This window comes from Natator depressus, chromosome 9 (assembly GCF_965152275.1).
Source record: "Natator depressus isolate rNatDep1 chromosome 9, rNatDep2.hap1, whole genome shotgun sequence".
Lineage (NCBI taxonomy): Eukaryota > Metazoa > Chordata > Testudines > Cheloniidae > Natator > Natator depressus.
Genome location: NC_134242.1, coordinates 87,301,422 through 87,317,260, shown reverse-complemented (window position 1 = coordinate 87,317,260; position 15,839 = coordinate 87,301,422). Strand labels below are relative to the sequence as shown.

Genomic DNA, 15,839 nt, shown 5'->3' with positions numbered 1-15,839 from the left:
GTTATAAACAGAAAGCTGGCAATCCTACCCAGATATAGCTGTGTCTGAGGTTTTTTTTCTTTTGTACTTACAACAATATGCAAATCCTATAATGTCATATAAACACAGAGGAATCTCTCTGATTACAGTAGATAGCATTTTAATGCAATGTCAGGATCCTGAGTAAAGGTTTAACTTTGAATACTCTTGGGCAACAGTAATTTATATCCTTCCCTGAATGATACCTCTCCATCAAAGAGGCCTACGATAATTCAGCCAAGGGAGTGCAATTAAAAATAGATATACAGTGCAGCTGAGAAAAGAGTGATGCTTAACATCAATCTGATACGTGCTTTCAGAAAGTCCTTCAGTCTCATACCCATCCTAGCTCCCATGTTAACAGAAAGGCTTCTACACACATAAGCACTAAATGCAGCAGTGAGAGGCATCCTGAATTTCAGCAGACCTGAAATGGAAGCTGTTGACAATGGGGGCCTTTTAGTCACATTATGGATTTTTATGTGTGTGTGTGTGTGTGTGTGCAGGTACACCTATATGTAATTCTGTGGGTCAGATCATGGCTTTATGCTTCCGGCTGTGTTGCCACCTCGTTACAGGATGTAACATGCATTCTCCCACAGATTGTGCTGGTTTAGCACGTACAGAGGGGGCAGCTTTCTTGTATCTCTTTGGGGAGCCTAGTACTCTTCTCAGTGCTAGTCTGGAGTAAATCCGTACGTGATGGCCAGCGTCACGGACGGGACACCAGCGATTGATCCGGGGACCTTCAGAACTAAAGCCATGAGCTGCTAAAGCTTGAGTTAGAGCCAAGGTAGGACTGTCACCTCCACATATCATCTGGGGATTAGGCAAAAAAAGGGGACCTGTAACACACTCACCAGTATATTACACAGGCACATGGAGAGTGCAAGGACTGTAACTGTGGTTGTGACCAACACAGAGGCATATATGAGAACTAGGCAAATCTTGCTAACATCTCTGGAATAGAACAGATTACCGTAATTATCTTTAAAGCTCCTTATACTCTGCTAGATCAAAAAGTTCTCTCATTTAAGTACCATAAATAAAAGCACTGTAGCCAGGCAAATAAAATGTATCTTCTACATATACCGGGTGTGATAAATTCTTTCCTTTTTTGTTTGAAATATTCTTCTTTTTGAGTTGGTGAGCACATCAAATGATGAATTGTCTCTAGATTCTAACCATCCCTTATGATTAGAAATGAAGTGTTTACGGGAGATGTTTGGTACATATGCTGAACCAGAGTCAGAACCCAGATACACCTGGGCATTTCAGTGGGAGTTACATTGTTGTAACTAAGATATGCATTTGGCTTTAGTTCTAGTGCACAACCTGTGCTGTGCTTGCAGCTGCTGGTTGAGAGACTTTCCATGTGTGAAGCCATGTGGTGGTTTTAAGGGGTGGATGAGTATATCCTAGCAATCAGAATGAAATCCCTATATTTGTTTTATTTGTAACCTACACCATATTTACATCCATAACTACATAGAATTATTCTACTTCTGTCCCATTAGTCCTCCAGTAACATAAGTGGTCAACTTCACAGAACAGTTGATTCCTGCAGATTAAACGTGAAATGAAGTAATGGTACAAAGATCCTGAGCAGCTACTTACATCTGCAGTAGTGCTAAAGCTAGGAAGGGTGAATAATCTTTAGTGGCCATTACATAGACTCAAATCCTGCAGGCAATTTGATTAGAGATATTGTGAATTTCTCAAGCACACTTATGCAGTCTGAAATGTCTGTCTTTACAAGGATCATCAAGGTCACTGAAACTGAAAGAGAGAGACAACAAAGTCTCTATTTTTCTGTTTATTTTTTGCATAGTGACAGCAATTTGTCACAAGGTTTCCCTTCTACATTAGCCAATTAGTTCCCCCTTTGTTCATCTGGGTCTTTTTATACAGTGACAGAAGAGAGAGACATTAAAAAAAATAGAACAATGTAATTGTAAAACCACAAAAATTGGCTGGGAGGACTTGGGCTGAATCTAGTACCTGAAACTGTTTTTAACTCTTCACTTTAAAACTGACTTTATTTCCAGTTTGACATGGAAAACTAGACATACTCGGGAAGCAGGGATGCTGGAACTAGGAGTGCTGGGGGGTGCTGCCGCTCCCTCTGGCTTGAAGTGGTTTCCATTATATACAGCAGTGTTTCCAAAACTTGTTCTGCCGCTTGTTCAGGGAAAGCCCCTGACAGGCCCGGCCGGTTTGTTTACCTGCCGCGTCCGCAGGTTCAGCTGATGGCGGCTCCCACTGGCTGTGGTTCGCTGTGCCCAGCTAATGGGGGCTGCAGGAAGCGGCAGCCAGTATATCCTTTGGCCCACACCACTTCCCGCAGCCCCCATTGGCCGGGCACAGTGAACCGCGGCCAGTGGGAGCTGTGATCGGCCGAACCTGCGGATGCAGCAGGTAAACAAACCGTCCTGGCCCGCCAGGGGCTTTCCCTGAACAAGCAGCGTCTGAAGTTTGGGAAACACTGATATACAGGGTTAGCAGTTTGGTTCAGTGGCTCTCAGCTCCCCCACTATACAAATTGTTCCAGCACCTCTGAAGGGGAGAAGGACGCTGGCATAGCACAAAACTACTTCTTGAACTACGGGAAGAGGCTATCATAACAAGACAGTGAGCCAAATCTAGGCTGATTTACTTAATGGGAATAATCTCAATGGGACTTCATTTTAGGACTGTTAGCGCTCGATTGATATAGCCTGGCTCCCAATGAGTAGCATCTTACTTCACAAGTAATCCCAATGACTTTGTTGGGACTAAATGTGGAGTGAGGAACTATTGAAACCAGAGTGAGTAACTGTATTGCAATCTGACCCATGCTAAACACAGCAGGCTTTGTCCCAGTGTCACATTTGGAAGGGTCATGTGTAATGTAGGGTTCTAGGGGTTGTATTTTTTTTTACACAAGCATCAAGACCTCTTAAAATATGGACTGAGTGCATTCTTTATTGGACCAATTGCAATCTGACTGCATGCTTCCTGATTGCTTTCTTTTAAAAACACCTCATCTATAGTGCCATATTCAACATTGTCTGTGGACTTCTGTTACTTCTGCAGAAAACCATGTGAGTCAAAGGTCTGCAGTATACATAGACGGCAACTTGCAGAGTCAGAACTATTCTCCTAACCTCAAAAAAGGATTTAGAAGTGTCTTCTTCTTCCTTCCCATCAAGATGTGCAAGCAATCTGAAATATTTTAAGAATTCTTCCTGTGTTTATTCAGCACAGATTCACTGGTGGCTTCAAAAGAGTGCACAAGAGGTGAATAATTCAAAGAGACAGAATTACCTTTTCCCTTCTTACAGGTAATCCCTCCAGAACAGGGGGTCAGACAGACTGGTCTGGCACAGTTGGGAAGAATTGCTCCATTTCCTGTCCCTTTTCTGTGGCGCTAATGGAGTATTTAAGACTTTGTCTTTCAGTTTGCTACCTTTCACAATCATTAAATTCACATAAAAGAAAATCACTATATTTTATTCAGTACATTTCTGTTTTATTGCATGCTTCCTTTCTATTGTTATATAGAAAGGTTTTGCTCGGACTGATAACACGCTGGTTGGAAGAAAGGCCTGGATTTGTTCACGTTGATTAAAACATACAATCAAAAGAGGCAGTATTAGTACAAAAAATCTTTTGTTCGTGGAAAATGAGGCCTCTTGTCCCTTTATATTATAGTCTGAAGAGACACTTCACTTAAATTATTAATCTGTCTGAAAAGCTGTGCTACCCCAGTTCACCAAAGAAATCTACTTCGCGGAATACCACAACCATCATATTCAAAAATAAACTGCCCTGATGCCGACGTTGTAAAGATTGTTGTCAGTGAGTCTGGTCTGCTGGGAAATCAGCCTTCATAACCTTGGAACGTTCAGCGGGTGAAGGTGAACAATACTAATCCGATATACAATCCATGACTTGTTCTACATTAAACAAAGAAATGTTTGCCTCACCACAATATTGATGCTCATGCTTATACACTATTGTGATGGACAGTATAGAAATACTTGAGATAGGTAAATACAAATTATGGTATTGCCCCATTCCTAGCATCTCACCATGATATTAGATTCTGTAAGTTCAGTAAAACAAATATTTCCTCGTGAGTATAAATCCCTTAATGACTATTATATTGGTATTAACACAGAGAACAAATGTTTATTCTAAATTGAAACTGAAATTTGACCGTGATATTTGCAAGTTAAAAGTCAGAATCATTAAACTATAAAACAGGCACATATTGCAAATTAACCTATAGCAAATTAGAAATGCACAAACTTAATACATTTCTATTTGGTAGGTGATGGGCAAATTTCACTTAAAACAAGGCATTATTTACAATTTCTAACTGCAGTTGCATACTAAGTTCCACTTCACTGCATGTGGCAAGTCGATCTTTTGAAAGGGAAGTTAAACTAACTGAACCTGATTCTTTGCTCACTTACACCCATGTGCATTGGCAGTAAGGGATTGTCAACACTGAAAGTTTTAGCTTATGTTTATCCATGTTACGTGATCCAGAATAACTGTTTTGCAAGCAGCGTGTCCACTCCGCTTTGTTCTCTTGGGTTAAGCTCCTTCCCTTTAGGGTCATTGTGTCCACACAGTGCTACGTATTGAAATAAGAACACCGCTTTCTGGGCAAAAACCTGATGGTGCATTGTTTTGCTGCTAGACTGTATGCATTCTGGGATTGGTCTTGCTGCACATATGCCTGCCATAAGACACTGGAATTCTGGGACTTGCGTCAAACTAAAAAACTTCCCATGAGTCCTCTCCTTTCATCCCATTATTCATCTATTTGTGAGCCAGTGCCAGCCAGTCAGCATGGAGTAAGTACTGCTGAGAGTTGTGAACTGATGGTCATTAATATGAACAGGCTGATACACCTGTATCTCAGATGTGTGATGACTTGAGAGGCAGCGTGATACAGGCACCCGTGGAGAAGGAGAATGAAATTGAGCAGTCGCTTTTTCATAAACTTTTCCTGGAGCGGCTTCATTCGGTGAGCAGCCACTTCTGGACTCAAGCACTAACTAGCCCTGAGTGGTGGGATAGGTTAGTGGTGCAGACCCAGGGTGACTGGCAGTGGTGGTCTAGAAATCTGTGTGGAGTTCACCCTGGAGCCACAGCACCATAACACCTACATGAAAACTCTCCTCAGTGCGCAGAAGTGTGTGACCATCACTAATGGGAAGCTTGCCACCCCTGACAACTACTGGTCAGTAGCTAACCAGTTTGGTGTTGGTAGTCCTCTATCAGGGCTGCTGTCATGAGCTGTGCCCTGCTATCAAAAAGGTGCTCTCCCCCAGTGTGATTAAGCTTGGTAATGCACAGGAGGCCATTGATGGATTTGCATGGTTGGGATTCCCAAATTGTACTGACTCCATTGATGGGGGACACATACCTATTCTGTGGCTCCTACACATGCCTGAAAGTTCATCAGCAGGAAGGGATATTTGTCCATGGTGTTGTAAGGTGTGGCTGATCACCATGGTAGGCTCACCAAAATTAACACAGGGTAGTCTGGAAAGGTCCATGATGTCTGGATCTTTTGAAATTCTGGCCTGTTTTCTGCAATGAGAATTGGAACTTTCACTCCCAGGACCACTGTTGTTGTGATTCACATTCTGGGAGGCCCACCTTACCCTCTGCCTCCCTGGCTTCTGAAGCCTCAGGTAACTATATCCTGAGTAGCTGCAGAGTGACAGTGTAATGGGTATTTGGAAGGCTGTAGTGGAGATGGAGGTGGTTGATATCATGACTGGCAGGTGCTAAGCAATATCTGCGTACTGTCTTTCGTGCTATGTCTGTGAGAGCAAGGCAGAGAGCCTTGACGAAGGGTGGGCAGAGGAGGTGAGCAGACTTGAAGCACATTATGAACAGCTAGGGAGGTGGCCTCTGACAAATGTTGCAGTGGGTCAGGGCACAAGATTAGGGATGTGCTGTGCTTTTACTTTGAGGCTAGGGTGTTGCTGTGAATAGATTGTGGGGAGGAGAGGTGCATGCCTTTTGCACAGGGATTTTATCATGCTTTATGCATGGGTTTGTGTAAGGATTCCTGGTGCTTTTAATAAGGATTTTTTTCATGCATTGTGCAATGATTTAATGAGTTTTTTAAACAGTGTCATGACACTTCCAAGGATTTATTTATAATAAATAAAAAGCCGCATCACAAGTTGCAAATAAGAAACCTTGGTTGAGCATAACACAGTGCAAAATCGAAACCCAGTGCGCGTTTTTAAAAAACTAAGTGCTGCAAGCCTACGGTATTTAAGTAGAAATGCAAGTTTAAGAAGTGTTTGCAGTGTTGTGCGGATTACCTTTCCCGGACTGGAAGAAGACCTCTGTGGAGCTCGAAACCTTGTTCCTTTCACCAACAGAAGTTGTTTCAATAAAAGATATTAACTCACCCAACCTGTCTCTGTCGTATTTCAGAGTGGCCCTTTGACATCGTCTTCCTGAGATAAATCAGAGGTTTCATTGTAATTCATTGCAATGTAATTGAACATTCTGGGAAATAAAATAAATTAATGAATATTGTGGAATGTTAACATTGTTTAGCACAATGAGTACTAACCCTTGTTAACATTTTAATAAGAATAATAAATCCGTCTAGGCAAGATCCAGAAATATCCTAAGCAGCACATATTAAAGTATGGTCCTCAGATGTTTAATTCATTTTGAAATCCTCCAAGAAAAAATTAATTGATAGGCTGGCAGGTTCTCATTCCTCTCACCTTTAATCTAGTTTAATCTTTAAACCTCCATTTTGGTTCCCTAAACCTCCAACAGATTACCTTTTGTATTTGGCCCTGGTAATCTGTTTAATATCCTTTGACAAGGAATATTCTTTTAACATGCTGAATCCTGCACAGTTTAACATCTAACAAGTATCAAACTTCCCAGGATAAAGACAAGCAATGCTTATACATTTGGGGCCTAGCAAAAGAGATGCCCTGATCAGACATTTTGAGAAAACAGAAATTTGAGTTAGGAAGTAGAAGGTAGCACTCTTGGGTTCCTAAGCATTGTAGAGGAGGTAGGAATATAAAGAATTTCAAGAGCTTTTGTTAAACTTTAGCAGGTTGTAGGCCAAAGTACTCATTTTATGCATACTTTCTCCAGCTTCTACATAATTGTTAGCTTTGGGACAATAAGCTACAAGTAAAGACAGTGTAATGGCCCAAATTCTACATAATTTTTATCTTTGTAAGCAGCTAAGTAACTAAATAGCAAGTGACCAAGTGATGGCAACAAACATAACACAGCATGCTTCCAGTCATTCCAAACCCCATTTCCCTTCGCAACACTTCCTATCACTACTCCAAAAATAAATTTCAGAAAGTTGAAAACATTGATTCATATTTCTTGGAATTTCTGAAGAAGGTAAAGGGGCACCAGTAAGGGCAGAGAGAGGGCGGTTGTTGTTTTTGGGGTTTTTTTTTCAAATGATTGAAATCGCAGTGTTTGTGAATGTCCTGCACATTACATAGGACATTTAAAATGTGCTAATTTTGAAAACACCAAAGCTCACAGATTGCCTTGCCTTTATTAGTACATACGGCAGGAAGATTTTTATTGTTGGTGTTCTACTTGTAAAACGCAATGAAGTCGGTTGGCGTAAATCAAACATAAATTTGTGAAGAATGAAGAATGGCGTAAATCAAACATAAATTTGTGAAGAATGAATAATCTCAAGGTGACTGGAAGGCTCAAAGGTTTGGGGGAAGGGAGACTTTCACAGCGAGGTCAATGGTTTGAATCTGGCCTGGATCAGGTGGATGTCTACATTTCATCACATTTTTCCATCAGGTTTCTGATGGAGAAGATAAGGTGTCAGTGAGTCAAGAAAGCTTGCGTGGAGTTTTTGGGAACCACTGAAGGAGAAATTGAAGCAGGAGTGCCTGTTCTGTGTTAGCCTGCCGCAGGAGGGTGCTCTTGGTGGGGCCACCCTATGACAATCTCATGGTTCAGGGAAATGGGGAGCACAAAACTGAAGAATCTGTTTTGTGAGAAATACATGAGAATTACAGTAATGCTTGCCTGACAATGCCACTGTGACATAGGTAAGTTTTATTTTGCCCATTTTTCCAAGAAGGAAACTGAGGTAGAGAGAGGTGAAGTAACTTGTCCAAGGTTACACAATGAGTCGGGGTGAAGGTGGGAATTGGGTCCAGATATCCTAGTCTCCAGTACCCATTCTAACAGTATTCCGTCTCTTCTTAAGTACACTATAAGCCAGGTGTGTAAGGACTCCATTCTAACCTTTAAAAATTGGCTATTAGTGACATCATTGAATGGAACAAACAGGCTAAAATTCACTCATCATCTTGTCAGTATTGTTGGTTTTATCCACAGTTTAAAAAAAACAAACCCTTATAAATCTCCCCAATGACACACCAATTGTCTGCAGCTGAAAGCAGGTGGTTTGGTTTGGTTTAACTAAAGACCTCAGAGAAAAGAACCTGCACTTGAGGAGAAATTGCCAGTTTTTTCCCTAACCAGGGCAATACTGTCAGCTTCCACCTAACAGACTGCAGAAATGTCACAACTAATACAAACTCCCTGTGTCATGAATATTCATAATCCACAAGAAGCTGCAAGAACTAAATAGTGTTAGAAAACAAAAATCAAAAGGAACAGCAAGACCTCCAATAACCACTTGGAAAGAATCAGGCACCTTTGTGAGGCTCTGTCCCCTAGAGCCTTCCTAGGGACCTGCAGTCTGGAAATCAGGTGTAACCACAGCATTCTGTGTGGAACACTCTTGTGGGTGGGATTGGGAGGCTGGGATTCTGATGTGGAAGTTGGACTCTGGTTTCCTTTTGGTGAAATGAGGTTCAGGCTTCAGCTTGGGCAAATCAACTGCTTTTGAGTGCTCCATCAGGAATTTGTTTGTGGGAAAGAAGTCTGTTAAACATTGAGCGACCAGGATACTGGTCTAATCAATATGTTTCTCTTTCCTGCTAAAGTACAGTACGTTTAAGAAGTGTTACAGTCAAACCATGTCTTTCTGGACCAGATGTTTTAGTCAAACACAAGTTGTTGGGCTCAATACAGGAGTAGCTGGGTGAAATTTAATGGCCTGTGGGATACAGGAGGTCAGACTAGATGAACTAATGGTCCCATCTGGCCTTTTCTATGAATTTCTGAGCATTAGAAAGGAAATGTGTACCCAGGGTAATTATATCAAATTGGTGGTGGTGGTGGAATGTGAAGACACCCTACAGATTAGGCTATGTCTACGCTGCATTGTAAATCCAGGGTTTTTGAGACCCAGGCTTGTGGAGACTGTTTCCAAGTCCTTGTTTGAGCATACACACTGCATTGTAAACCTGGGCTTACAGTTGCTAGGCCTACGTCTCACAGCCAAGCTAACGAGTCCATACTACACTTCTGAGTCAGATCTGCAGCTTGAGGTATGTCCACAGTGCAAAATGACAGGCTTTGAACCTGAGTCCAGGAGGACTCGGGCTCTGACCCCTAGCAGGGTCATAGGACATGGATCCTGAGCAATTGCTGACCCGAGTCAAACTGATTTGTGTGTGGAAAGAAAACGGGATTGAGCTCAAACCTGAGTCGGAACTCAGCTTTAGTGTGCAGTGTAAATATACCCCTTGTGTTCTTGGGTGCTACGTTTGTTAGCCCTACAAACATTTTCTTCCCTTGATGGGAATCACTTCAAACCTGCATGAACCTAAAGTTCTTCATCTTCTCTTGACATCCTTAAGGATTCATCAGTTTCTGCCATCTCATCGCTTATGCCATATGAGTGGAGACAAATGGCAGTTAACTTCTTATCCTGTTAGCGGGGGTGTCTCAACTATTCTTGTATTATGCTGCTTCCCTGTATTACCTCGTGCCAAAATGGCTCTCCTCTTCCCTAACTTTATGCTTGTTATTACTACTAGATGAGCTTGAGTGTGAACAAAAGAAATGGGAACAGTGGGCCTATCTGTTGCAGAGGACAAACATAGATGGTTATGGGCTTAGACTCATAGAATCATAGAATATCACAGTTGGAAGGGACCTCAGGAGGTCATCTAGTCCAACCCCCTGCTCAAAACAGGACCAATCCCCAACTAAATCATCCCAGCCAGGGCTTTGTCAAGCCTGACCTTAAAAACTTCTAAGGAAGGAGATTCCACCACCTCCTTAGGTAACGCATTCCAGTGTTTCACCACCCTCCTAGTGAAAAAGTTTTTCCTAATATCCAACCTAAACCACTCCCACTGCAACTTGAGACCATTACTCCTTGTTCTGTCATCCGCTACTACTGACAACAGTCTAGATCCATCCTCTTTGGAATCCCCTTTCAGGTAGTTGAAAGCAGCTATCAAATCCCCCCTCATTCTTCTCTTCCGCAGACTAAACAATCCCAGTTCCCTCAGCCTCTCCTCATAAGTCATGTGCTTCAGTCCCCTAATCATTTTTGTTGCCCTCCGCTGGATGTTTCCAATTTTTCCACATCTTTCTTGTAGTGTGGGGCCCAAAACTGGACACAGTACGCCAGATGAGGCCTCACCAATGTCGAATACAGGGGAACGATCATGTCCCTCGATATGCTGGCAATGTCCCTACTTATACATCCCAAAATGCCATTGGCCTTCTTGGCAACAACGGCACACAGTTGACTCCTATCCAGCTTCTTGTCCACTGTCACCCCTAGGTCCTTTTCTGCAGAACTGCTGCCTAGCCATTCAGACCCTAGTCTGTAGCGGTGCATGGGATTCTTCCATCCTAAGTGCAGGACTCTGCATTTGTTCTTGTTGAACCTCATCAGCTTTCTTTTGGCCCAATCCTATAATTTGTCTAGGTCCCTCTGTATCCTATCCCTACCCTCCAGCATATCTACCACTCCTCCCAGTTTAGTGTCAGTGGCTTATCTAATACAGCTGCCACTGGTTTATCTGTGTCTCTTCACAGCATAGCTGTTGCCACACATGCAGTATTACACTTCGTCTATGGACAATCTTTGTACTCACTTATGGCTGTACTGTTTTCAGGCCGAATACGTTCTGACTGTATGGAATGTACAGGTAGGTCATTTTTGCTGGGGCTCATATAGTCATAAGCAATAATGAATGCATTAGGAAAGCTAGGGAATCACCAGCAAGGTAAAGGGGTTTAGTTATCGGATAGGCAAAGCACTTACTTGAAGAGTTCTGTGGATCAGCCTTCTCTATATGTGTGTAGCGTTAAATGCTGTGTTGAAATATATGCTGCTATTGTGTTATAAGAAATGTGTGTTGCATTCCTTGTTGTACTTTCAAATCATTCCGGCCTTTCCATATAACTAATAATGTTGCTTCATTTGTTACTGTTACCAAAATTACTTCCTAAATTAGATTTAAGACATCCTCCCTCTTCTGTGGGGGTGCATACCAAATACTGTACTGTACTTCATCTCCTTGTCAGATGAACAACCCCCTGTGACGTTGCACTCCATATGATGTTATGAAAATATGGTAATGAGTGTGAATATAATGTAACTAGATTATGCTTCATGCAAAAGGTCTCTTGTTAAGGTATCATTACAAAGCTTATCTACTGAGTGTGGTCGTCCTATTTGTATGTATCATTCTTGTTTCTGAAACTAGGAATATAAAATATAACTCTGAGGTCCTGTTGTAATTATGCAAAGTGTGGGCCATTAATGGTGGTTTGGAATCTTGATGGCTCCCATCAACTGGGACAATTGACTGTAGATGGCTCTGTTCACTTGCAAGTCTTCCTGTGAGTCAGGCTGGGGAGAATGAAGGCTTGGGGTCTTACAGGACATGTGACCATGTCACCTGGTACCAGAATCCATCTTTAACCCGGTGCTTTTCCATTTAGAAGGACAGGTGGGGACCCAGAGAGACAAAAGATTCCCGCCTTGTGCCAAAGCCATATAAGGGGGTGGAAGAGAACAAAGGGGGCTGCAGTCATGAGAAATCCCCTAGCTACCACCTGAGCTGGAACAAGAACTGTACCGGGGAAAGGATTGGGCCCAGACTAGGAAGAAGTCCAGTCTGTGAAAGAAGCTTATTGGAACATCTCTGAGGGTGAGATTTATCTGCATTTAGTTTCCTACTGTATTAGGCTTAGACTTGCGTGTTTTGGTTTTATTTTGCTTGGTAACTAACTTCATTCTGTCTGTTACTACTTGGAACCACTTAAATCCTACTTTTTATATTTAATAACATCACTTTTGTTTAATAATTAACACAGAGTAAGCAATTAATTCCTGGGGGAGCAAACAGCTGTGCATATCTCTCTATCAGTGTTGTTAGAGGGCATACAATTTATGAGTTTACCCTGTATAATTCAGAGTGAAACGGATTTATTTGGGGGGTTTGGATCCCATTGGGAACTGGGTATCTGGGTGCTAGAGACAGGAGCACTTCTTAAGCTGTTTTCAGTTAAACCTGCAGCTTGTGGGGGACGTGGTTCAGACCTGTGTTTGTAGCAGGCTAGCGTGTCTGGCTCAACAAGACATGGTACTGAAGTACCAAGCTGCCAGGGAAAACGGGCTCAGAGGTCGTCTCAGCACATCAGGTGGCAGTCCCAAGGGGTTTCTATGACCCAACCTGTCACACCCCCATTGCACTTAAAATACTAAAATAAAATTATTAGTGTTTCTTTTCCTATATTAGAATTAATGATTATATTGCAGTGAGTAAAGAGAGAAAGCAATTCATAGAATCAGTAATTATGGGTGTGATGAGCCTGCCTCTGACATCGCTTCTTAAAAATTAATTGCATTGTCTTTTGCTGCAATAAAATTGCTTATTTAACAGTCCCTTTCTGTGTGTGACTGTTTCTGTATTTCCAATAAGGAAAAGCAAATATAAGTCAATTTGTGCTGAACTGTCAAAAATAATAATAATGAAAACTGGCCCTGCATTCAGTGGAAAAGTTGTATATGGGAGGAAAATAGAATTGGGTGTGTAGTTTGCTAATACACCTGCTTTTAAATGTGGCTCATTGATTAATGGCATTAGAATGGTAAGGAAATTTAAAATTCACTTAAAGATGTATTTGTTGGAAAGCCAGCTACAGTAAGTCCATGGGTGAGCAAAACACTCTGTGAAAGAAAGTTTTATGCTACAAAATCGTAACAGAATTAGAAGTTCAAAAAAGCAAATGAGCATTGAGGATAAGATAACTGTCCCTTTATCTTCCCCTTATAAAAATAAAAGTTTATTTGCCCTTTTAAATGGGCAAGTAAAATCAAATTGGCACCCTACACTGTGTGCTGAATAGGTAATCAGAAGTCTTAAGCTGCAAAGAAAGAAGTAGGGAAGCTTTAAGAGATGAAGATATTCTAAAGTAATGTAGCTTATCAAGTCACTCTGTAAAGTATTAAATATGTAGGGTTGTACTGAGTAGACATAATTCAGGAAAAATAAAAGATGCTCTTTTTGTTTTAAGACAAAACTAAATTCTTTGATCCAACAAATGTATCTAAGAAAAATAGAATTACAAGTATCAGGTGAGAGGCAGTTTCAAAGTAGTGAATAACTGTCCTAAGATGCTCCAGGCTGGCAATATCCTGCTGTTGATTTTTAGGCATCTTTTGGCATAGATGCTGTCACGTACCCAATCTGCCCACAATCACTAAACAACTTCCCTGCTCATAATACTCATGCCCATAGAAGTGGGGATGAGCCAGTCAGAACATAGACACAATTTAATTCTACTTTTTAAAAGGGCAAGAGAGAGAGAATTTGGCTGAAGAGATGGGGACTACAGGGCCTAATCTGAGAGGTGCTCAGCACCCACAGATTTCAGCCAAGTTGTGAGTTTTCAAGTACTTCTGAAAATCAAGCCCTGCGTATCCTCTGTGTGAAATAACAGAAACAAGGTAGTTTGATGGGAATTCTAAGGCACTGGACTTTCAAGATCAGGAACTTAAATGTTGCTCTACAATGAAGGGGAAAAACAGGATATTTTAAAATTTTGTTTCTGTTGGTTTAGTATTTGGCAGCTTGTGAACGTAAAGCCAGTTTTCTTGCAAGCATTCATTCTGATCAAAAATAAGAACTGGTACCCTAAGTCAGGCAGGTTTCAGAGTGGTAGCCGTGTTAGTCTGTAGTTGTCTTTGATACCACGTAAATCTATGGAAAATGTTTTTCTGTAGTTCTTTGGGCATATATAATAATTTCTGCTGAAACCCTTTCAGAATCAAAATTGCTACATCAACGTAGCACTTAAAGTGTTTACCTGACTAGGTTCTAGCCGTGCACTTATTGCCATGGCATCAGGAAGGCTGATGATAACAGAACTATGTTGGGATGACAATGGGAAAACATATGTTGGGTACAGCCCAGTTCAACATTATTCATTTAGCAGTAGTAATCTCGGCAAGATTCACACCTGCCAAGCTGTTTTAAGGTTATGTCATCTGTAGGTTGAAGCCACAAAAGGACGACATGATGATGCACATTTGACCAGGTCTGATATTTTAGCCAGTAGAGGGCAGTAGCAGTGCATTCACATTGTGGGGTGACAGCATATTGCTTCAGGGATTGTATGTCTATGGTTGTTTACATTTTGTTGGGCCCCATCCCCAGAGCAGAGAGAAGACAGAAAGGGATGGTGAGGACCGAACAGTTTTCAGATTTCAACAGCACACTTCTTGCTTCCCTGACCAGGAGAACACTTAAAAGAACAGGGCATTTAGCACAAATGTATTCCCTTAAGTGTTCTCTACAGTACATGATCCATGAGAATGCATTAAGGGTCTGAGTCTACAAGGTGCTCAGTCAGTGGAAGGTTAGGGCACTCATCATCTCACAGGATCATGCCCTAACTCTTTTTCTAGATTTTCTTATAGCGTTGACATAGTTTAAGCTGTTACAATGATCCTGATACTGCCATAATTTCTAATAGAGCCTTTATTTTTTCCCTTCTTTTTGATACACTTCCATTTTGCCTGTAACTCTGTTTGTTTTTATTTGTTTCTTCAGCAGATAATTTTTATAGCAGACTTTCTGTTTTTATTTCCTACTGGTACATAGTTTAACAAAAAAGCATTTTAGGCAATGTGTTAATTCCTGTGTCATCACACCCCTAGGAATAAATGCTGGTTGTACTGTGGTTGCCTTTGTATCTTTTCCTTTTTACTGCTGTGGAGGCTTTTTGAAAACCTTTTCTTTAAAGTCGGTGCTTTATTTATTCCTTCCTCTTTTCTCTCTAATAGCAGCTGCTATTATTTGCTGTTGGTATCCACTTTTGCTCACATCCATTTACAATGGTTAAGCTCTTAAAAAAATTCTTTAATGCCACTTATATTTTTGCATCTGGGTCTCCTGGAAGAAAATCAAATGCTCACAGTTGAGTAGCTATTCAAGGTGTTATCTATGCTGCCTTGTCAACGACCTGGTATTGGGGAGAGTCCTTTTTAAGATAAACAGGCTTTAATGATTCTGAATGTTAGCATTTGTGGTCAAAATGAATGCTTCGGTGTAGTATTTTGGAAAGCAATATATCTTCATGTAGAAGACCTGGCTTCTTTTATATGTAATTCATTTCCCTTGCATCTTGCTAGGTAAAATGTGTGGCTACTAGGCAAGAGTGATGATTAGGGGTGGCTGAAATATTTTTGTCTCATCTGCCTGGTTTCAGTTTTCAGAGTAGCAGCCGTGTTAGTCTGTATCCGCAAAAAGAACAGGAGTACTTGTGGCATCTTAGAGACTAACACATTTATTTCTATTTCCCCATGTTAAGTATCCTCACACCTTCTTGTCAACTGTCTAAATGGGCCATCTTGATTATCACTACAAAAGTTTTTTTCTCCTGCTGATAATAGCTCATCT

General features: G+C 41.3%; 1 protein-coding gene across 4 annotated transcripts in view; it reads left to right on the top strand.

Annotated features, from left to right (window-relative positions):
- GRIA3 (glutamate ionotropic receptor AMPA type subunit 3) overlaps positions 1 to 15,839 on the top strand; it is a 216,256-nt gene that overhangs the window by 22,932 nt on the left and 177,485 nt on the right. The window lies entirely within an intron of this gene.